The sequence below is a fragment of the Canis lupus genome, unplaced genomic scaffold, assembly GCF_011100685.1.
Source record: "Canis lupus familiaris isolate Mischka breed German Shepherd unplaced genomic scaffold, alternate assembly UU_Cfam_GSD_1.0 chrUn_S1913H2112, whole genome shotgun sequence".
NCBI lineage: Eukaryota > Metazoa > Chordata > Mammalia > Carnivora > Canidae > Canis > Canis lupus.
Genome location: NW_023330779.1, coordinates 1 through 23,847, shown reverse-complemented (window position 1 = coordinate 23,847; position 23,847 = coordinate 1). Strand labels below are relative to the sequence as shown.

The 23,847-nt window shown below is 60.5% G+C and overlaps 1 pseudogene; it reads left to right on the top strand.

The window, feature by feature from the left end:
* The first annotated feature begins 360 nt into the window (after positions 1-360).
* Positions 361-23,844, top strand: LOC119878787 (annotated as a pseudogene).
* The last annotated feature ends 3 nt before the right edge of the window (positions 23,845-23,847 follow it).

Sequence of the window (23,847 nt, the reverse complement as noted above, 5' to 3'; positions counted from 1 at the left end):
ACCCACCAGTTGCGGGCAGTCCCTCTCGGGATGAGACAGCACGTCCCTTGGTGCTTGCTCCGATGCAGCCACGGGCACGGCAGCACCTGCCAGCCAGTGCCCAGCCCTGACCCGAACCCAGCGCGGACCCTCCCCCGGGCCCGGGCCCTCTGCCACCGCAGCTCTGGGCCCGGCAGGAGTGGCTGGGGTAGGACTTCGAGGCCCAGTCCCCGGGGCCCGCCCCGTCCCCCCCTGCCGCCTCCCATCTGCCCTGAGCGCCGCTTATCGGGTAACCGGAGCCGGGAGGCGCGTCCACGCCTGAAACAGGAAGCCCGGGCCCGTGCGTGCGCCACGACAGCCACCGGGCGGCGGGGCTGGAGGATGGAGGGGCAGCGGGCGCTCACGGCCGCCCGGGCCGGGGACCTGGCCACCCTGAAGCAGCTGCTGGACGCGGGTGCCCTGGGCCCAGGCATCGTCGACTCCCTGGGGGCGGGCCTGGTGCACCACGCCACCCGGGCCGGCCACCTGGCCTGCGTCAAGTTCCTGGTGCGGCAGGCCCGGCTGCCCGGCAACCAGCGAGCCCACAACGGGGCCACCCCGGCGCACGACGCCGCTGCCACCGGCGGGCTGGCCGAGCTGTGCTGGCTGGTGCGAGACGGGGGCTGCGGGCTGCAGGTGAGTGGGGGCGGCGGGGGCGGCGGGGGCATGGGCCATATGGGGCCCTCACCGACGAGGGAGCGAGAGCTGTGAGCCGGGTAATCGGGGCCCCTCGGGCCCCTGGGGCGCCGCAGCCCTGGGCTCTGTTTTGGGGACGCGCTCTGCAAACCTCGCGGCACAGGCCGTGGTGTCTGTGCCCCGCGCCCGCCTCACCCCGAGCAGCACAAAGCCCGTGAAAGCCAAGGCCGCCCCCTAAGCCACCGCGTGTTCCTCTGTGCGTCACAGGCAGCCACGTGCCCTCCCGCACCCTCCCCCACATCGGGGCGTCTGGCCTTGCCCGGGGAGGGGGGCGTGCCAGTGTGCCCATCAGGCCGGATCCCCCGGGCCTGTCTCCCAGGGGGCCTAGAACGGGGTCCGCAGAGAACCAAATGGGCTGTGGGCACCTGCTCGTACGACCGGACGCCTTGGTGGGCGACAGCACGGCCCCTCGGGGGTGGCGGGGGGTGGAAGAAGGGCCTCCAGGGCCCAGTGACCACCTTGCCAGTGGCCTTTCTACCCTCCGAGAAGTCGCACCGGGTCCCAGACAGGGAGGACTCAGTGGTCACAGCTCGGTGTGCAGCTGGCCCCATCGCTCTCCTCACGGCCCGAGGGGCAGCCGGGGGGCGGGCAGGTAGGGGCGCAGCCGGGGTAGGAGGCAGAGGCCCCGCGGCGGGGCCCAGGGCCTGCCGTGCGCGTGGGGGGCCAGTGGGAGCCGAGCACAGGCGAGGGCCAGGCCTGCCGGGAGGGAGGGCCCCAGTGCAGCAGGATCGGGGCTCTGGACCCAGAAGACCTGGACTTGTGTCCCGCCGCCACTTCCCTCCCGCAGGCGCCTGGCTCCGCTGCAAGGGAAAGAGCAGAGCTGTGGGGGCGGGGGCGGGGGGAGTGGGGGGGCGGCTCCGGGGTGCAGGGGGTGGGGGGGCGGCCCACACAAGCTCACTGCCGCCTGCCCCCACAGGACCAAGACGACTCGGGCGTCTCCCCGCTGCACCTGGCCGCCCGCTTCGGGCACCCCCTGCTGGTGCAGTGGCTGCTTCGGGAGGGCCATGCGGCCGCCCTGGAGACGCTGGAGGGGGCCCTGCCGCTGCACCACGCGGCCGTCAGCGGGGACCTGACCTGCCTGAAGCTCCTGGCCGCTGCCCACGGCAGGTGAGGGGCCGCGGAGCCGCCTGTGTGCGTGGGAGCGCTGGGCGCGGGGTGGCGGGGCAGAGGGGGCGGGCTGGTGGCCTGCGAGGTGGGCCCTGCAGGGGGCTCGCCGCGGAGTGGGGGGGCCGGGGCGTGGGCCGGGGCGTGGGCTGAGGGCCGATGAGACCCAGCAGGGCGGGGGACACGCACACCAGGTGCCATCGTCTAGCTGCGCCCAGAGGCGACGACGAGGTCCGGGAAGCTCCCTGTGACTGGGCAGGACCCCAGTTCCCCTGGCTGGGAAGCTGGGCACCCCCAAGCGCCCTGAAAGGAGCAGAGGCCCCCATCAGGTCGCCCGGATTGTCCTGCCGCCTCGTGCCCTCCCTGCACTGTTGGGGGGCCCCGTGCCACTGCCCAGAGTGGGTGGAGGGGCTCACGGGGAGTGGCAGCGTCGGGATGGGCCCGGCTGGGCGGGGGCAGCCTCTCCTCCGGTCCTGAGCCCGCACAAAGGGTGCCAAGCGCACAGTGATGGGCCTTCTGGGGGGCCTGCCCGGGGCCAGGTGTGGGCCTAGTGTCCACCCCACGCCTGACCTGGCCTTTCCCCCGAGTCCCCTTTCCTCCAGCCGTGCCTGCCTCTTCTCCCCCTGGGAGCCTCTTGCCTGGCGGGAAGCCTGGCTCTCGGGCTGCCCCACACTTGCTGCCCGACAAGGCCAGTTCTGTCCCTGGTCCTCCCGTCCCCCTTGGTGAAAGGCCTGGCCCCAGATCCCCGGGGGCGCTACAGTTTTTACAGTAGTTTCTACCATTTAAACCCGGAGACTTCACATCAGAACGCCCCGTGTGCACGCGATGTGTCCTGCCCTAGTGCCCCCGGCCCTGCAGCACCTCAGAGGCAAAGCGGGTGGGCAAATCCCATGACCTCTGTCCATCCACGCCAGGGCCTGGAATGCAGATGCCCGGCCTGGGCACTCAGGGCTAGCGTCCCGCTCGCGGTGCCCCCGTATGCGGAGCAGGCCTGGGCTCTGGAGGCTCGATGACCCGCCTGCCGCAAGCCCCGCTGGGCTGTTCACCTCCTAGCAAGCCCCAGCTCCGTGAACTGCCGAAGGGCTTGATGAGCGTGTGCAGAGCTGGAATCCTGGGGGAAGTGCTGCTGGTGCCCTTGGGCAGTGCACACCCTGTACAACCCTACAGGCGACCAGCCAGCGGCCCCTCAGCCAGTGAGGGGGGCTGGGCACAAATAGGCCGGCCAAGTGCTCGGACTCCCCTCCCCTCGGCCTTTGGTTGGAGCAGCCCCCACCTCCTGCAATCCCCCACCGAACACGCCCTGAACCTCACCTTCCCTGACAGCGGCGTGAACCGGCAGACATGCAATGGGGCCTCCCCGCTCTACCTGGCCTGCCAGGAGGGACACCTGCATCTGGCCCAGTTCCTGGTGAAGGACTGCAGTGCCGACGTGCACCTGCGTGCCCTCGATGGTGTGAGCGTGCTGCACGCTGCCGCTGCCCGCGGCCACTACTCGCTCGTCGTCTGGCTGGTACGTGGGGGCGTCGGGGGGCAGGAGGCTCCAGGAAGGCTGGCAGCTGCTCCTTCCCCAGCCCCAGAGCTGCCTCTGAGCAAGCAGGGCCTGGCTGGGGTGGGGCTCTGCCTCTCTGGGCTCAGTCCCAGGGAACCTGGGGACCCAAGGGGCCGTGGGGAGCGGGATGTGCCTGGCTGTCACTCTGAGCACCCGTGTGTGCCGGCCCAGCCTGGGGCTGCAGGTTTGACTGGCAGTGGCCCCGCAGCACAGCGAGGACGCGCAGCAGCACCCCTGGGGATCTGGGGAGCCCGTCCCCAGGACTCCCGCAGGGTTTCCTGGTGCTCGCTTGGAAGCCGCACGGGGCACCGGGCACCGGGCATCTGCTCCTGACCCTGACCTTTCGGCCACTCGCTCCTGCGGCGCTGCTCAGAGCCCCCGGCCAGTCCCCGCTCTCTTCCCTCCAGGACCCGTGAAAGGCTCCTTTGGGCCTCTTTCTGGAAGGAAGCCCCAAGACCAAGGACACAGGCTGGCCCAGGGTGGGGGGCGCCTCCCACTTCTGTGCCAGGCCCCTCCCTGCCATGTGCCCCGCCCAGGAGGCCCAGGAGCCGTCAGCGCCTCAGCCGGTGGTCCTCCCCCACGTCCCCCAGGTCACCTTCACCGACATTGGCCTGACAGCTCGGGATGACGAGGGGGCCACAGCCCTCCACTTCGCGGCTCGAGGCGGCCACACACCCATTCTCGACCGGCTCCTGCTGATGGGCGCACCAGTTGTGACGGACTCCTGGGGTGGGACCCCCCTGCACGATGCAGCAGAGAACGGGCACGTGGAGGTAAGACGGGCGAGGTGGGGGGCTGCGCAGGGGGGCCCCGGAGCCCCCGGAGCTGGCAGGCCTGAGGGCTCCCCATGCCCGGGCTTCCTGGGAAAACATCCAACCCGCTCAGCAGCCCCGCGGGAGAGCTGTCATGGGTCCCCCTCCGCAGATGGGCCAAGTGAGGGAACCAGACTGTCTGCCTGGGAGCCAAACCCGTGCCTGCCTGGTGCGCAGCCCTCCCCTGCACAGAGGCTCCGGCCTGCGTCGGGATAGCCCTGGGCCGCTGCGCTCTGCGGAGGGCCCGGGAGCAGGGCCAAGCGGGGGGCAGGCTAGCCCTTTCCCATCACCCAGGAGATGCGGGGACTCACGTGGCCCAGGCCCTTAGGAACCAGACTTGGCAGGGGTGACGTTTGAGTATGTGAGGTCCGACACTGAAGGGAGGTAGACACAGCCACCGGCCCCCGGCCCCCCGCGCACTGACCTCACACAAAGGCAAGGCCAGGTGGAGAGCAGAGGGCAGGGCTTCTCGGCCTGCGCACCCACGGGGCACCGTCTCCCGCCTCCCCGGCGCCCGGGGCGCAGCCTGCTGCAGCCCTGAGCCACGTGCCAGGCAGGGCTCGTCACAGGGAAGGGTTTTACTGAGATGCCACTGAGTGGCCCTTGGGGTCCAACCCAGAGCATGCCCTGGTCCCGGAGGCCCAGCGTCAGGGGTCAAATAGGGTAAAGCGCAGGAGGAGAGTCCGGGAAGGTGCTCGCTCCTTTTGAAGAGGGCGAAGGAGACCCCATCGGGCTCAGGACAGCACTGATGAGAATGGTCCCTCTCGGGCTCTCCATCCTCCCCACCCTCCACCCCAGCCACCCTCCCTCTCTCCTCCTTCAGACACCACACAGCCCTGCAGGCTCGCTCCCCGCCCCCCCGGCTCCCCACTTCCCACCCCTACCTAGACAGGGAGGGGGGCAGCGGGCGGGAGGGCGGGGTGAGCCTCAGGCGGGCCGGGCCCATCCTCAGCAGGCCTGGTAGGAGAGGGTGAGTCTGCACACGCCCCTGCAGCCGCACAGCTGTTTGTCCCGCCACATTAGGACAGGGACCCCGAGTCCAGAGGGACCCGAGGAGCCCCAGCCCGGCCAGAGAGTGCGAGGTCTGCATGCCCCTCGGCCACCACTCCCTCTGCCGCTGTGTCATTTAAGAGCAAGCCAGAGATGTCAGCACTGTTTTATCTAGAAACACTTTAGCAGACATCTCCAAGAGATAAGGGCTCCTTTTGTTTGGTTTTGTTTTTTTATCACAGTTTGAGGCTGTTATCACACCTAAACACAGTCCATAGTGAGGTCCTGCTGTCATCTCAGGTCCAGCCGGCTGATTGTGTCCAGCATGTGCTTCCCTGATCGCACCGTAACCAGGGGGCTGAACAGGAGCCATACACTATTGATTTGTCTGTTGAGTCTGTTAATCCATCAACAGTTCCAGAAATATACTTCGTCCAGGAAACCTAGGATTATGCTTAATCTCCCCTGCAACTTTATTTTTTTTTAAGATTTTATTTATTTATTCATGAGAGACACAAAGAGAGAAGCAGAGACACAGGCAGAGGGAGAAGCAGGCTCCCTGTGGGGAGCCCAATGCAGGACTCGATCCCGGGACCCCGGGGTCACACCCTGGGCCAAAGGCAGGTGCTAAACCGCTGAGCCACCCAGGGATCCCGTCCTCCACAACTTTAAATTCTTGTTTTAGAATAGTTTAGGATGATTTTAGATTTGTGGAACCACTGAGACACTAGTACCAGGCAGAGTCCCCCTAGATCCGCATGCATTTCCCCCTATCATTAGCAACTTAATTACCATGGCATATTTGTCACGATTGATGAACCAAAACTGCTACTATATTTCTTCTTTTTTAAAAAAATTTATTTATTTATTCATGAGAAACACACAGAGAGAGGCAGAGACACAGGCAGAGGGAGAAGCAGGCTCCCTGCAGGACTCGATCCCAGGACCCCAGGGTCACGCCCTGAGCCAAAGGCAGATGCCCAACCACTGAGCCACCCAGGTGTCCCTGATACAGTATTTCTTTTTTTTTTTTTTTTTTTTTTTTGTTAAAGATTTTATTTATTTATTCATGATAGTCACAGAGAGAGAGAGAGGCAGAGACACAGGCAGAGGGAGAAGCAGGCTCCAGGCACCGGGAGCCCGATGTGGGATTCGATCCCGGGTCTCCAGGATCGCGCCCTGGGCCAAAGGCAGGCGCCAAACCGCTGCGCCACCCAGGGATCCCCCCTGATACAGTATTTCTAACCAAAGTCCATACTTCATTCAGATTTCCTTTGTTTTTTAAATATTTATTATTTATTTTATGGGGGAAGGGGGCGTGTGCTCAAGAGTAAGCATGAACAGGGGAGGGGCAGAGAAGGAGGGACAAGCAGCCTCTCCACTGAGCATAGAGCCCAACTTGGGGCTCAATCTCATGACTCCCACACCAAGACCTGAGCCAAAATTGAGTTGGACGCTTAACTGACTTAGCCAGCCAGGCGCCCCCAGATTTCCTTAGTTTTTACCTAATATCATTTTTTTCTGCTCCAGAATTCCCTCCAGGATACCACACTACATCAAGTCCTCAGGTCTCCTTAGCCTCCTCGGCTGGGACAGAGTCCCCTCATGTTTAAGAATAAAAATTTGGAATAAAGAGCTTATGTCCTAGCAGCTTCCAAAGGGAGCAATGATTGTTTAGCATGTTTTTGTCTTATTATGTCACAGTCTTTATTCTTTGAATGGTGTGAATTATGCCAATTACTTTTTTAGTTGAGGTAAAAAATATGTAACATAAAATCTACCCTCCTGGGGCACCTGGGTGGCTCAGTCGGTGAAGCATCTGCCTTCAGCTCAGGTCATGATCCCGGGATGGAGTCCTGGATCAGGCCCCCCACTCAGCAGAGAGTCTGCTTCTTCCTCTGATCCTTCCCACTTTTGTGCGCTCTCTCTCTCTCTCTCTCTCTGTCTCTCAAAGAAATAAATAAAATCTTAGAAAACAAAACAAAAACCTTACCCTCCTAAGTGTACAGTGCAGTGATGCTAACTATGTGAACATTGTTGTCCAGCACAGCTCCTGGTTCTCATCTCTCAAAACCGAAACCTGGGCCCCATTAAACATCCCCCTGCTCACCCCTCCTCCAGCCCCTGGCGTCCACCTTTCTACTTTCTGACCCAATGAGTTTGGCAACTCTAGGAACAGCATATGAGTGGAATCAGACAGTTTTTATCCTTTTATCCTTATTTCACTCAGCACCACATCCTCAAGTTTCATCCGAGTTGTAGCAAGGCACAAGAATTCCTTCCTTTTTTTAAGGCTGAATCATATTCCATTGTGTGGATGGACCTCATTGCCTCTATTCATTCATCCACCAGGGGACACTGGAGTTGCTTTTACCTCTTGGCTATTGCGAACAATGCTGCAACGAATATGGGTGTGCAAATATCTCCTCGAGACCTTTCTTTCTACTCTGATTACTTTTAAAAATGTTGAACCAACCTTGCATTCCTGGAGCAAACCCAACCTGATCATGAAATGTTACTTCTATATTGCTGTATTTAGTTTGCTAACATTTTGTTTGAGATTTTAGATGCGGTGCATGATGCTAGTGCAGTGGTTCTTGAAGGTGTCTGGATGTGGGGAATCTCCAGGACAGGTTGAAAAGAACCCAACACCCAGGTTCCACTGGCCCAGAGATCCTGGTTTGATTGATCCTGGGTGGAGCCCCCAGGTATCAGGACTCTTTACTGCTCCCCAGGTGGTTGTGATGTACAACTTCAAGAAGTATCTGTGTGAATAGCATTAGCTGAGCTAATCTAGAAAGAATTCATAGAGATGATGGTTCTTACAGTGGTGATTTGAACATGGGAAGGAGTGGGGTTTCTGTTCAGAGAAAGAGGGCTAGACATGGTCAGAGTCTAGAGCAGAGCAGAGAGCAGGAGCTAGGGCTGGCAGTGAGGGGTCACTGGTGACAGCATGGAGCTCATTTTAATGCTGCATCAGGAGGCTGCTGTGAGATCTCCAGAGGAGGGCTGTTTGGAGGAGGGCATACTGGAGGAAGTTGCCGTAAGATGGAGTATGGTCTGGGGCTCTGAAGATGAAGTGGAAGAGGAAACGATGGGAGACAAGTGTAAATAAGGTTCTCTCAAGGTTCCGATAAGTGGTTTTAACTCACCAGTGGTTCTCTACCTAACTTAACGTTGCCGCTAATTCAAGAAGCGAACTTACCACTGAGTGTTGTAGGAGTTCCTAGAGGCATTTGGAGTATGACTGCCTTAGTTGACTTTCTGCTCCTATGACAGGGGCAGGTGAGTGCTGGTTTATTCATCAGAGCCTCTGATGTCTGTTCACTCCTCTCCATTCAGATACTCACCCATCCGACACAGTTATGGAGCACTTGCTCAGGACATGACCAAGGATTCAAGAACCACAAGAGTATATTTGGCTCTCAGGGCAGTACCCTGTGCAGTGGGTGTTGGAAATTTCAGGGCTGTTTTTTGGTTGTTACAGTAATTGAGGAGCACGTGTGGTGGAGGGGACACCAGGGAACCTGCTATTCCCCAGGCGGTCCTGCAAATGACAGAAGAGTCCCATGCCCCACACAACTTCCCAGTGGATCAGACATGCACGTAGGTGGAAAACCTGTTTATAATGACCCGAGCTTTGAACCCAACTCAAGCGTACATAATTATCTAATTTTTGGACCTAAATTTAATTATTATATACACACACCTTAATATTTTTCATAGTGTCATAGTGTCATAAGACTTTTCCAAGAATGGTCCTGCTGTATATGTTGAGGGAAGATAGTACTTTGTTTTTTATTTTCTTAAGGTTTTATTTATTTATTCATGAGAGACAGAGAGAGACACAGAGACACAGGCAGAGGGAGAAGCAGGCTTCATGCAGGAAGCCTGATGTGGGGCTCGATCCCAGGACCCCGGGGTCATGACCTGAGGCAAAGTCAATCACTCAACCACTAAGCCACCCAGGCATTTCAGATGGCATTTTGTTTTATTTAGCATTTTACCATGAACCATTACTCACTGTGTGGCAAAGTGGCAACACCAGTCTCCTGCATAACTCTCAGATCTGCAGCGATTCTACAGACAGTACACTAGAGGATGCTTTTTCAAAGTGCTTGTAACCATGATGCTCATTTAACTATAAAATGAGCCTGTGTCAAAGATTTTTATTTAACTCATTAAGAAGAAAGCAAGTAAGTCATATAACCAGGAGTAAACAAACAAACATTTCACAGGTAAGGAATAATGAAGTGAATTCACAAATAGATGCAAAACCAGTCAGTATTGACAGGGACACAGCTGACTGCACTCCACTGCACACATTTTGTGTTGAACCTTTCTCTGGACAAGAGTCATTTGTAATATGAACATTTTTGGGCAACTTGCAGAGTAGTTGGCTCTAAGGCAGTGAATGAAGGGGGAAATAACCAGAAGTCTCAGCAGGACACTGAGTAATCCGTTTTGTCCACTTGAGTGCCTTTCTCAATTTTTCATGATACAGACATCAGATTGTCTTTGGCGCAGCCATGCCCAAATACTCACATAGTAAAATGCATGCTTTTTAAATTATAAATTATTTCTTTTCTCCTTTATATTTGAGTATAATAGTAAGTATTTAAAAATTGCTTGGGCAGGAAAATTTCATTATCAATGGGGTTCGTGTTAGAATAGTGAATGGGCTGTCTGGAAATATTTCTAATAAAAAGAGGGCATTGGGACTGATGGCAGGGAGGACCCTGAGCCAACTTACCCTCCAGATGTCTTCCAGCTCTGCATTGTCCTGTGATGCTCCTCTGTCGAGGGTGCCAGTGAAGATCATAGGCTCGTAGAGCCATTGCTGTGAATCCAGGAGGCCCCACTTCCTAGCAGCATGACCTTGAGGAGGCTTCCTGTCCTTCTCCGTGCCTCGTTTCCTCTTGTGTAATGAAGGCACAGTAATAAACCTCACAGGGGGACATTGGGACTGAATGAGTGGTCCTTGTGTCACTCCAGAATGGTGCCTAGTGCAGTGAGGTGCATGGGAAGGGCTTGCTTCCCCATCTCTTGGACAAACCTTCTCCAGGGTGTGAGCGGGATGGTCTCCAGCAGCCCCCAGCTCTCCGTATGATGGGCTTGAGCTTTGCAAGGTACAGCGTAGAGACCAGTGGCAAGAAAGGGAGCAGGAAAGCTTGTGGGGTGGGGATGAGGCTGGAAAGGGGATGGGGTCACCATATTTAATGTGTTTTATTTCTGCAGTTAAAAAAAAAACCATTTGACATGGTTGTGTTCCATTCAGTCAAGAAATAAAGGCTTATTTAAACGTATCCACAAATTTACCACTTTGTCATCTTCATTCCTCCTGGCATCTCTGGCCTTCCATATGGAATCGCTTGCCCTCAGTCTGAAGCCAATGCCTCAGCTGTTTCCTCAGTGTGGGTGTGTTGCTGGCAAATTCTTTGTTTCCTTTTGTTTGCCTGGAAGCACCTTTATCTCATTATCAGTATTGAAGGATATTCTTGCTGGGTATAAAATTGCTCCTTGGAAATTTCCACTTCTTATCCTTTAGTGCTGGGAAAATGTCATTCATTCATCACCTTGTGGCTTCTACGAAGAGGTCAGCTGAGAGGGACCACTGTTTTGAAGATAATCATTCTTTCTCTTGTCATTTCTAAGGTTTTTCACTTTGGTTTTCTGCAATTTCACTATGGATATGACCTGAAGTGGATTGTTTTTTACTTCTCCCACAAGGGATTGCTTGAGCATCTTAAACTTGTGCTTTAGTGCTCCCATAAGTATTGCAAAATTCCCAGCCACTAGCCCTTCAGATGTGACTCCTGCACCCATTCTGTTTCTCCTCTCTTTCTGGGGTTACTATTATATGTATTTCAGACCATCCTGTGTCAACGGGTGTTTCTGCTTTTCTGCTTTTTATTTTTTGGTCCATGCTGCACCTAGTTTGCTGCCTCTGACCCATTTTCTGTTCACTCATTCTACAGCTTCAGTTTTTAACTTGGTTGTTATTCATATGTTCCTGACCTACTAATAGTCATTTTTCAAATCTACCGTGTCACTTTTCAGAGTGTATAATTCCATGCCTAAATTTTCAAGCTTGTCTTTTATTGCCTTGAAAGCAGTAAGCACAGTTGTGTTCTATCTGTTAGTGCTTGGGTCTGTGGGTCTATTTCCTTGTGGGTTGGGTCTTCTGGTTCTTTTTCTGGTATCTTCTTTCTTTGTGCTCCTGGCTTCATCTGACTGTATGCTGGAACTTGTATTTGATAAACAACTTTTAGGAGTCATGTGAGGCCCTGGATGATATCTTAGTTGCTTCTGATTGTCAGGTACACATGGGAACTGTGAGAATGGGACCTTCTCAGTCCACATTCAGGGTCAAGGTTCCTTGGGCCCCTGAGTGAATGAAAGGAAGCAGAAGGCTGGATGGCTTCTGGTTTACCTTTACTCTGAGGGGAGAGCCCTCAGCCCCCCATGCTAGGTGATAAATCAGAGCCCACCTTTAGAGGACCCTGAGATTTTCTGGTCTCCCAGAAAAGGCCATGAGGCTGCCATGAGGCTGTCAAAAGAACCGCTGAGGATATAGCGATTTCTCCTGCGATGGCCTACTCTTAGGACAGAAACACTTCTGAGCGCTGGGTTTATCCCTCCAGATTTTCCATGTCTTCTGAGCTTGGCCTGGTCATTCCTCACTTCCTTGTTGCCTCTTTGATGCTTTAGGAAGGTGACTTTTACATTTAGTCCACTTTTTATGTTGTCCTTTTATGTTGTTGGACTTGTTTCCCGACTCCCTGGTGGGGTCCATCTGCCCACCCGTTTTGCTGCTGGCACAGCCACCTCACAGATTTGCAGACTTCAATCTCAGTCATCTGTAATCATCCACCCTCTGCTCACAAATCCAGCAGTAATCAGGCCATATAAACAGAAACCAGTTCTTTTTTTTTTTAAGATTTTATTTATTTATTCATAGAGACAGAGAGAGAGAGGCAGAGACACAGGCAGAGGGAGAAGCAGGCATCATACAGAGAGCCCGATGTGGGACTCGATCCAGGGTCTCCAGGATCATGCCCCGGGCTGCAGGCGGCACTAAACCGCTGCACTACCGGGGCTGCCCCAGAAACCAGTTCTGCGTTTAGAGCCCAAGGCATAAACTACTAAAGCAAGGTCAGGATCAGGCTGCCTAGCCAGGATGCTGGCCGTAACACCTACTTACCAGCTGGGCCTTGGGCAAGGTCCTTAGCTGTTGGTGGCCTCAGTTTCCCATCTGTGGGATGGTACAGCATGGTGCCTGCCCCCCATCACACCTGCTGGATGCCATGGGCATAGGCAGGTTGCACAATGGTCACAGGTGTGCCCCTCCCTGCAGTGCTGCCAGACGCTGGTCTCCCACCACGTGGACCCTTCCCTACGAGATGAAGATGGTTACACGGCGGCAGACCTAGCAGAGTACCATGGACACCAGGACTGTGCCCAGTTCCTGCGGGAGGTAGTCCAGCCGGTAAGCGTCATAGTCCCCACCCATCCCTGGAGGCTGGGGCAACGGGGCCACCTGCTTCCCTGACAGCCAGGTTATGGAGAAAGCTCACTGTGAACATCATGCTATTCTTAGGAAAGGGCTCTCAGGCCAGAACAGAGCCAGTGCCTCAAGTCAGCTGGCTGAGTGTGGGACCGGGCAATGGCAAGGGCTGTGACAAGGGTCATGACAGAGCCATGATGGGGCTGCAGCAGGAGCTGCGATGGGCCATGGCAGGAACCATGGCAGGGTCCATGACAGACCCTGGGCCAGGGCCATGACAGTGGCCAGGTTGTTCCGGGACTAGGGCTGGGCTTGTGGCTGGACCTTGGTGGGAGCGCCTGGTGGGGGACACTGTCAGATGGAAGCTAGGCCAGGGGTGGGAGCAGGGCCCTGAGTCTTCAGTGAGGTGACCCCAGTAAGGCAGGGCCAGCCCCCTAGCCATCCAGAAGGCAGCAGGTTCCAGTCTTGGTGCTCCCATCTTGGTGTGACCCTCATGGCACCACACCTCGCTAAGCCACTTCCCCATCCATAAGGACAAGGATCTCATCTGTCCTGCTGGCCCCACCCCCAGCACATGACAGGTCACCACAAGCATGTGTTTGATGATCAAATGGGTGTGTGAGCAAATGGATGAACACAGACAAGTGGGTGAGTGGACGGGCGTTCTTGTGGTTGAAGTAAGCAGTATGGTCTGCGTGGAGCCAGTCCCCCAAGACCCTCACACCTGTCCCTGTCCCCAATCTAGTCCTAGGGAGCTGCTATGACAAATTAGTCCCAACCTGCCACCCTTTTGGAAAGTGTCTCTGGGATCACATGGCCCCATTTCCAGGTGACAGCACTGAGGTCCACAGAGGAGACCCCTGCCCCTTGCCAGATCTCACTGGGGGGCTGCTGTGCCTCTTTTTCCCTCGAGAGCATCCAGGACCAACTGAGGCAGAGCTGCAGTCCTCCTTGGTCCTAGGCCCGTGGGACAGTTGTTACCCCGCTGCTGGCAAGGGCCTCTTGTCTGCATTACCCGAAACCCACATATTTTTGGCTCAGGTTTGCGGAGTTTGTGGGATTCGGCGGGTTCCCAGTGTAGTGGGCAGAGCGTCACGGGCCACAGGCTAGGAACGTCCCGGCCCCCCTGGGTCCCTCACAGCCCCTGTGTGGTCACGGGGCCCAACCTGGAAGCTGAGATCAGGAGGCGGGGTGGGCGCTGCTCTGCTGTGCAACCAGGCCTGGGCCTCCTGCCTCGGCCCTCACCCCTCCATCCCCAGGCCCCAGCACATCTGCTGGACGCCCCTGGCCACGTCGCTCAGCTTGGTTGGGGGGCTGGGTGCTGGGTGCTGTCCTGACAGCCCATCTCAGGCTGTCCTCGCTGTCTCCCCAGTATCACCATGGGATTGAGACAGCATTCTGTTCTCTCGGGATTCTCCAAACCTGTCTGGGCTGACCATGCGGCCCCCGCCCCAGCCTGCAGACCGGCAGTGCCCAGCCCGTCCACACACCCTGGGCTCTGGAGGCTTCCTGCTGCGTCTGCAGGGGGCTTGGGGAGCCTGTGTGGGACTCAGGGTTATGCCAGGCCCTCACCACTGGCTGGCACGCCACGCCGCCCACCCCGCCACCTGCCTCACAACGCAGGCTTGGCTCCACGGGAGGGCAGGGTGTCAGCTGTGGGTGCCCAGGCTGGGGAGGGGGGTGCCGGGCGCTTAATGCAATATTGATGGAAATGCAATATCCAGAGGTCGCCGTGCCGGCCTCTTCCCACGCTGCGCTCAGGGGAGGTGGTGAAAGCCACACACCGCAGCCCACACCCGTCCCCGGGGAGCGAGGCCGGACGTGGTGGTGAGACCTGTCCCGTGGGAGGTGCCCCGTCACAGATGGGGCTGCAGGACCTGCGTTCACCTGCTGTCCAGGGTAGGCCCTGCCCGCGGCTCAGGGAGGCCAGGCCCTGCCTCGACCGCCCCACCTTGGCCTTGGCCACGTCTTCCTGCTCCCTGGCCCTCGAGCACCCCTCTGCACAAGGAGGGGTTGGGCCTCTCTGACCTGGGTGGGCAGGGGCTAGTGGGGCAGGTGCCTGGCGGCTGGGCTCCTGGCCACAGGGCCGGGTTTCAGTAAGGTCCTGGCCAGGGGGTGGCGTTTGGGAACAGCCACCCTGGATGGCGAGCACGGCCCTCCAAACGGGGGGAGCCAAGCCCCCCAGCATCTCCCACAGCTTCCGGGCTGCCCTGCCTGCCCTGAGGCCTGTACGCACGCCCACCAGGGTGGGAGAGGCTCTTCTGGGCCGGGGAGTGCTGGCAGGTCCGGAGTGTCTCCGAGCCTCAGTTTCTCATCTGTGCAACAGGATTGAAGAGTCTTGTGGCAGGAGATGCTCATCAGGCACCCAGCGGGTGCTCATTCCCTCCCCTCGGTCCAGAAGGGCTCTGGGACCCTTTCATCTTAGCTGGGGAAGCGAGGCTCAGAGGGCAAGGGACTCCCCTGGGCAGCCTCCGCTCCAGAGGGGCGGGGCCCGGCTGCGGGGCCAGTAACCGAATCTCAGCCGTGGGGACCGGCGCCCGGCGCCCATCTGTGGGTCATGATTTTCTCAGCCCGGGTGGCGTTACAAGCCTGTAACCCGGCTCACCAAGCTGTCCTCGATGTATAATGCATGGCGGGCCCGGCGTTGCTCAAATCTCACCAAAAACACAGGGAAGGAGGCGGCGGGCCACGGGAAGGGCGCCAGCCGGGGCCCAGCTCACCACCCACCTCGGGGCAATTGCCCGATTTGGGGGCCAGCGCACGCCCAGCTGTCGGGACAGCGGTCAGAGCCCAACACCTGAGCTCCTTCAGCTCCTTGCAACGTGGCAAGGGTCAGGATGTGGGACACGGCAGACAGGGCCCGGTTAGGATCCCAGGTGAGCACCGCGCCAAGGAGCCCGTGAGGTCTGAGCCCCAACAGTGCCCGGCCCTGCCAGGGAGCCTCCATGATTTTCCTCTTCCTTACAGGTGGGGAAACTGAGGCCCAGGGGATGACTCCCCCGAGAGGGTGTGGAGCAGGAGAGTGGCCTGAGGTCACCCGGGCCGCAGGGGCGAGTCCATCCCCCTGGGCCCCAAACCAACTTCCTGCCTCTTGGGTCTCCCCCCGTCGGGTCCCAGCATCATGCGATTTGGGTCCAGGTGGCTGCCGCGCTCACGGGAGGTCCGTGTCACAGCTGAGGACCACTGAGCTGGGGCACCCGCGTCAGTTAGTGACCAGTGAGGGCCCTCGGGGTCCCTCCCTCCAGATGCAGCCCTGACGTACACATAAAGAGCAGCCGGGGCTTCGCATCCTTGGTAGGAGTTCGAGAACCCCCACCAGTGCCAGGGCCCCCCTGCCCCAGAGGCCCAGCCATCTGCCCCCCTCTACTGCTGATGCCCCTGGACCGAAGGAGCAGTGACTCGAGGGGCTCCCGGAGCAAGGACTGGGGTCTCAAGTAAGATTCTGATCCAGCAATACCACTTCCCAGCTTTGGGGTCTTGAAGAAGCCCTGCTGCCCTCTGGAGCCCTGGTCTCTCCGTCTGTGTCCCGGGGGCTACATCGCGGGGGATGCACCTCTGCTGGCCCCTCCCTCTCCCGGGACCCAGGGGTCTCAGGTCTCACCCACATCCCCAGAGGGTCTGCTCACCTGGCCCCTGCACTGTGGAGGGTTAAGGTGCCACGGTAAGGGATCCCGCACCCAGCCCCAAGCCCGCCGGGCCACCTGATACCCGGCCTTCAAATATTAATGCGACACCTCCCACTCCCAGCGGTGGCAGCTGGGACAAGCCCCGACAGCCCGGGTGGCTGCAGCCCTGCCTCTGTGGGTCCCCCCGGCCACGGAGCGCCGGGGCTCCTGGGCTCCCCACACGGACTCCAGGAAGGACTGGGCCGTGAGGTGCGTGGTGGCCAGGCCGATGGGGTGTCAGGCGGTGCTCCTGCCCAGGGGCCACAGTGGGCGGAGGGTCCCGGTTGGGAGACGAAGGGAGGGGCTGAGGCAGTGGGTGCGGGTCAGGGGTCCTCCTGAGGGCACCCCCGAGCTGGGGTGGCCACCTAAGCTCTGTCCTCCTTGCCGGGAGGTGGGACAGAACGAGGGACACTCAGAGAGGTCAAGGGGCTTGCCCCAGCAGGACGGGCCCTGCACGCCAAGGGCCAGGGCAGGAGCCCGCGGGCTTCTTGTTCAGAAACGATGGAGGGTTTCCGACGGACGCAGCGGAGCAGCACCCTGCGCTGCAGCACGGGCCCCAGGCTCCCGACGCGGGCAGGCCCACCGCCCTGGGCTCCGGGCTCCCGGCACCGGCACAGCCGTGGCCCTACGAGCCGGGGTGCAGGCCGGGCAGCCACGTGTCGGAGGACATCGGAGTGACGGTGGCACGGCCAGGACCCCGCGAGTCCGGCCTCCGGGAGGCGGGTTGGCTGGATTTCAGCTTTCAGCTTTAAACCAAAAAGTGACGAGCCTGGCTGGGTGTTCGCCTGGAGAATCCCTGCTCCCTAAGGAGGGACAGGCTGCGGCGGGAGGGGGCACAGTCCCGCTGCTGACAACCCCCGCGGTGTCACGGCAGCCTGACCCGACGTCTTGCGAGGCTCTCGGAGCTGAGCTGGGGAGGACGCCCAGGTCAAGGGCTCCTTCTGGCTGCGACCAGTCGGTGCCCAGAGGCGGGGGGTGGGTGTGTGGCCAAAGTCAGGTCTATGCCTTGCCCCGACATGGGGTAGCACGAAGGGGTGAGTTTTGGGAGCCCCTGCGGTGCTGGGGGGTGATCTTGGTGATCTCTGTTTCCAAGTGGCCTTGGGGAGGGAGCGGCCTGGATGCTGAACGATGGTCCTGGGCGCAGCACCACCGCTCTGAGGTGTGGCCACAGCCACACGGCCCCTGCTTGGGGGTCCCTGCTTGGGGTTCCAGTGTCTCACCATGCTCCCCATGCCCGTCGGCCGGACCTCTGCTCTCCCGTCAGAGGGGGCCGTTCCAGGCGGTTGGTCTCAGCACAGAAGTCGGGGACAGTGAGGAAGGGGTGTGCACGTGCACGAGTGTATATTTGTGTGCGCGTGTATGGGTGTGTGCAGTGCACGCATGTGTGTTCCACACATGTGCACGTGTGTTGTGTGTGTATACGAGCATGTGTGCGTGTGCATGTGTGTGTGCACCCATGTCTCATAAGGCCAGAGAGAGGTGAGCACAAGCTGGACGCCCGGCCCTTACCCAGATCTGGAGCTGCCGGGTTAAGCTGCCTCCAGAGAAAGGCTGTGAGCGAGGCCTTTACACGGGGGTCACCTGGCCGTGGTGCTGGCAGCAGTGAGTGATGGATCGCACACTCAGGGGCTGTGTGAGGGCCCTGGTCACCGGCACGGAGGGGGTGCAGAGACACAGGCGGACAGAGGGAGGGTACCGTCCTCCCTCCTCACACTTACCCCTCTCCGAACTCTGTTCCAAGATGCAGTCTCTGCCCCCACCCGGGAGACCGGCCAGGACTCGAGGCCCCCCACCACCTGCCAGTAATGCCGCTGCCCGAGGCCCACCTGGGCCCCCTGCTGACCGGCTCTGTCTGCCCCCAGGTGCGGCTCCTGATGACGCCGCCGCCGCCGCCCTTCCCCCCTCCTCCGCTGTCAGCCGCGAGGGACTCCCCAGAGGACGGAACAAGGGGCTCGGGGCTCCGGAGCCCCACCTGTGAGTACACATCTCCAGGGAAGACCGGCCTGGACCATGGGTGCCAGGAGTGGGCGCTGCCGGCCTCACGTCTGAGGTCCCTCCAGGGGGTGGGCCGGGGGAGCAGCTGACTCCAGGAGCCGGCCCGCAAGACAGGGCAGGGCCGGAGGCATCCTCCATCACGCAGCCCCAGATGCGCCCAGATTTCCTTCATTGCCTCGGTTCCTTCTTTAGAGTGAGGATCCACATTTTCCATGACGGACACTTGTAATTGCAATTAAATGGCCCCCTGCTCCGCCCTGCGGGGGTCCCTCTGTGAGCCCTGAGCCCCCAGGGCCTGGCTGTCCTGCGGGGCGCTCATCCCCTCTCTGGGCTTGGGCTTGTCCAGAGGTAAATCTCAAAGGTCAGGTCCCTGGGGCCCCCAGCAGCTGGAGCACCCGTGGGCCAGCAGACGCAAGCAAGTCACTGGCTCTTAGGGAATCGGGACCATTTTTAGCAAAATGAAATGGAAAACCATGGGAAACATCAGCAGGCACCATATCCGGGAGGGTTAGAGCCTCTTCATGGCCTGGGGTGTGGTTATAGAGTCCCAGGGGGACTGTGTGTGTGTGACACGCAGGACGTGTTTCTCCACTGCGGTGTGGCCCCGCTGTGCATGTTGGCAGTTGGGGGAGGGGCAGGAAGAGGAGAGCTCTGATCTTTTGCCGATGGGGCTGCATTAGGTCCCTAGACCCCCAGACCCTAATCCTTCCCACCACCCTCCAGGGACAGGGTGCGGGGTGGGCTGGGGGGTAAATGCAGGCTCTCTAACTGGCCAGGCCCGGGGAGCTCCACAGGTGCCCAGGGACACCCAGCGATGAGTAAGTCTGCCGGGGCCCCGGGCACTTTCTGGGGGACTGGCTGGGTCTTCGGCTCCAAGCCTAGGGGCCCTTCTGGAAGCCCAGTGCTGCCCCAGGTCCAGCGTTTTCTACCCCTGTCCCCTGCTTTTCCTGGGAAGCCCTGTGACTCGACTTCCCTCCCCTCAGCAGTAGTGACTCCCGGCCCCTGGCCTGGCCAGCCTGACCAGCCTCTTCCAAGGGAGCAGACGGTCCGAGCAGCATCCCCACGGGTCAGCACCAGCACCGTGGCCGTCCCCACGGTACGCCCCCACCTCCACATCCCTGTCTCCCCGCCTCCCCAGCCAACCCTCAAAGCCCCGCTGGCCTCCCGTCACAGAGTCTGTGGGGTTCCAGGTCAAGTCACCTCTGGGGCAGAGATGCAGATGTCAGGGGGCGGGGGGCCTGGAGTCTACCCCCCTCGTCCGAGGGGCTCCCACCCAGACCAGGATCCACTGGAGGAGGCCAGCACCCCTTTCTCCTTTTCTTTCTGGGCATGAGGCCATTATAAATCCAACCCATCATTTCCTTGAATGGGTCCCAGGAACTCTCAGTCCTGAGGATGTTCTGTGCAAGTCTGGGAAGTGCTGCAAAGTGCTGCCTCTCTTGGAGAGTTACAGTGCACACATTAAAGGCTCTGACAAGTCCTGCAGTTCAGAATTGGCCACGAGACTTTGTCTATGTAACTGTACCCCAAACGAGTTTGCCCGTCCACATGGCAACCTCCTCTCTCTCTGCCACGTACATAAGGGGAGGAATCTCTGGCTGCATCTCTGAGCCAGCGATCCCCCCACGCACATACCTGGATCCCACAGCCCACACGGGGAATCCTGGCCTTCAGAGGCAGACGCATACCAGGCTACGCCCTCCTCCCCGGGCCTTGCTCACCCCGTGTGCCCTCTGCACCGGCCGGGGGGGGGGTCCCCTGGGGCTCTGAGTGACCAGCTCTAGTCTGCACAGGGCGAGGACATGGCGGCGGGGGACGCCCCAGACTGCCTGGCGCGCTGCAGCTGCACAGGCTGCCCTCGGGCGACCTCGACGGGCTGGTGCCCACGCGGGACGAGCGCGGCAGGCCCATCCCCGAGTGGGAAGCGGCAGGTGATGGTGCGGAAGTTGCAGGCGCGCCTGGGCGCAGACCCCGCCCCCCAGGCCCAGGTGGGGCCCGGTGGGGCCGGACGGGGCGGGAGAGGGGGCGGGGCGGGGGGAGGGGAGAGGGGGCGGGGCCGGCGGGAGGGGATGGGGGCGGGGCCTGCGGCAGAAGGGCGGGGCGGGAGGGGCGGGGGCGCGCGGGAGGGGGCGGGGCGAGGCCTGGTAGAGTGGCCTCGGGCCGGAGGCTTTGTCCGGGCAGGTAGACGCGGAAGGTGGGGAGACCCAGGGCAGCCCACTGCGTGCCTCTCTGCAGCCCCAGCTCCTCCTCTGGCGGACGGTGAAGCTGCAACCCGATCAGGGAGCTGGGAGCCTCTTCACCTGCGCAGGTGTTACGCCACGTGTCCTTTTGTCTAACGCTTTTCATCCCCCTCTACCTTGGGCCAGGCCTGTTCCTGACAGCGAAGGGGACCGGCCCTGCCCTCCCGGCCCGTATATTCCAGCAGGAGAGACAGGGTGATTGGGCAGCTGCACTGGTCCTTGGGGGCGGGGCGGGTTGATTCCAGGAGTCATGGAGAGAAGCAGAGCCCCACAAAGAGGAGGGGTTGTTCCTTATGGGTGCTCAGGGGCAGCCTCTCTGGGGAGGTGACCTTGAGCAGAGGCTAGGAAGAAATGAGAGAGGACCCTGTGAGAACCTGGGGCAAGTGATTCCAATCAGAGAGAACAAGTGCAAAGGTCCTGAGGCCGCCGGAGGGAGGACCAGAGAAGGCTGGTGCCTCGGAGCAGAGTGAGCGGGGTACGATGGCAGAGGTGAGGTCAGAGAGGGACCAAGAGGGTATTACAGGACTGCTTCCCAATCAGGCTGCTGGGGAGCCTTTGGGAATCTGAACAGAGAAGCTGTGATTTGGACTTGAGTGGTAGCAGGTCCCCCTATAGCTGTCGTGGGACCTAGAGGGTGGGATTCCGTCTGAATGATGTGTGTTCTACAACCCTTGGTCTAGAGCGGCCCTGTCCCCACCACGCATGCCAGCCACCTGTGGCCATTTCAATTAATTAAAATGAAACAAAAGTCAGGCTCCCGCTCCTCAGTCGCATGAGCCACATTCCATTTCTGTAGCCGCAGGGGACTGATGGCTACGCGACATCTGTCAGCCCCGAGTGTTGGGACAGTGCTGACCCGGCCGAGAGGGAGTGGGGGTCCCAGCCTTTGGATCCATGCGGCTCTGCCCAGGGCCCTGGGCCTGCTGGGCCACGGGATCAGAACATATCAGGGCAGAGCACTGCCCGGCACCAGGCCGACCCAGGCCTCCCTCAGGGGGCTCTGAGGTGTATCTGGGGGCTCTGAGCTCTAATCAGGGGGCTCTGAGATGTATCTGGAGGCTCTGAGCTGTATCAGGGGGCTCTGAGCTGTATCAGGGGGCTCTGAGGTGTATTAGGGGGCCCTGATCTGTATTAGGGGGGCTCTGAGCTGTATCAGGGGCTCTGAGGTGTATCAGGTGGCTCTGAGCTGTAATCAGGGGGCCCTGAGGTGTACCAGGGGGCTCTGAGGTGTAATCAGGAGGCTCTGAGTTGTAATCAGGGGGCTCTGAGGTGTAATCAGGGGGCTCCGAGGTGTATTAAGGGACTCTGAGCTGTATCCGGGGGCTCTGAGCTGTATCTGGGGCTCTGAGCTGTTATCTGGGGGCTCTGAGCTATAATCAGGGGGTCTAAGCTCTATCAGGGATCTCTGAGCTGTATCAGGGGCTCTGAGCTGTAATCAGGGGGGCTCTGAGCTGTATCTGGGGCTCTGAGCCGTAGCAGGGGCTCTGAGCTGTAATCAGGGGATCTAAACTGTATCCGGGGGCTCTGAGCGAAATTAGGGGGTTCTGAGCTGTATCTGGGGGCTCTGAGCTGTAATCAGGGGGCTCTGAGCTGTATCAGGGGCTCTGAGCTCTAATCAGGAGGCTCTGAGCTCTAATCAGGAGGCTCTGAGCTGTATCTGGGGCTCTGAGCTGTATCTGGGGGCTCTGAGCTGTAATCAGGGGGGTCTAAGCTGTATCAGGGGGCTCTGAGGTGTATCCGGGGGCTCTGAGCTGTATCTGGGGGCTCTGAGCTGTAATCAGGGGGCTCCGAGCTGTAATCAGCCCTGGCACAGAGCCCCCGCCCAGAGAAAGCCCAGCTCAGGGATCCTCTGTGTCTGTCTGTCCCCCGGGCCATGACATGGAGGGCAGGGCTGGATCCTGGAGCCAGGGCAGCCACGAGGAGACCCCAGAGCAGAGTGGTAGAGGCTGCCCTCTTTGGGGGCTGCTCCCCAACCACAGAAGGCTCTGGAGCCTGGTGGGCGGGCCTGGGAGGGCTCTGAGGAGACAGATCCTTTGGACTGAACAGTGAGGACATGAGACTAGGGGGATGAGAGGACTGGGCCCCACAGGGCAAGTGGCTGCCCTGAGCCCCAGGCTCGGGACTGAGGCTGGCCAGTCTCCTCATTTATACTGTAAGTCCAGGCAAGGCCCAGCTGGTATTTGGGGGCTGGGTTGGGGTCCTCAGGAGCGCCTGCGGCCAGGCCACCCTCGGGGGCCCTCTCCCTGCGGCGATGCTATGTGGGCCCCAGCCCCTCTGACCTGACGTCTCTGTGCCCAGGGTGACAGCAGGAGCGTGGGCCCCGCGGAGCAGGCGGCCTGGCGGTACTCGCATACCCACCAGGCCTCCTGGGCCCCTTCGGGGATCGCTCACCGAGGGACGACCTGGTGTACCCTGGAGAAGCAGATCGCCGACCTCACGCTGCGGCGCCGCTGCCAGGAGTATGAGAGCGAGCTGGGCCGGTTGGTGGCCGAGCTGCAGGCCCTGCTGCCCGCTCCCCTGGTCAGCATCACGGTCAACAGCCACTTCCTGCCCCGGGGGCCGGGACCAGAGGGTGAGGAGGCCCCGCCCCGGTGCCCGAGCCCAGGGGCCCCCGGGGGCCTCGGAGGCCCAGCCCGGCGAGCAGCCCCTGCCCTTCTGGTGCGGCCACATCGCCCGGCTGGTGCGCAGCATGTCTCTGCTGCTGAAGGGCATGAACGGGCTGCTGCAGAGCGAGGAGAAGCCGGCGGGCCGGGCCCCCCAGGAGGCGCGCACGGAGGCCCCCGCCAGCGCCCCCCGGAGCGCAGCACAGCGCGAGATCCAGGAGTGCGGGTGTCCGTGCGGACACTGCGCGCCACTTCGAGGCGGCTCCCGGCCCGCCCTGCGCCCCAAACCCAGGCCCCTGTGAGGCAGGAACCCCGCCTGGCCAGTGCCCGAGAGGCTGCTGGCCCTCAGCCCCGGCCCCCAGCGGCAGCGGCGGCCCAACGGGAGCGGCACCCGGGCCGGGCGACGCCGAGGAGGCCAGCGACTCGGGCATCAGCTGCGAGGAGGCCCCGTCCGAGGCGGGGGCCGTGCCCAGCCCCGACCTGGCCAACCTGCGCAAGGAGCGCATCGTCATGCTCTTCCTCAGCCACTGGAAGAAGTCGGCCTACACGCCGGCCCTCAGGACGGCGGCCTGCAGGACCCTGGACGCCCGCCGGGCCAGGCCGCAGGCGCAGGAGGTGGCCGGGGGCCCCGGGGGTCCCTCCCCGCCGCCCGCGAGGGCCCCCGGCTC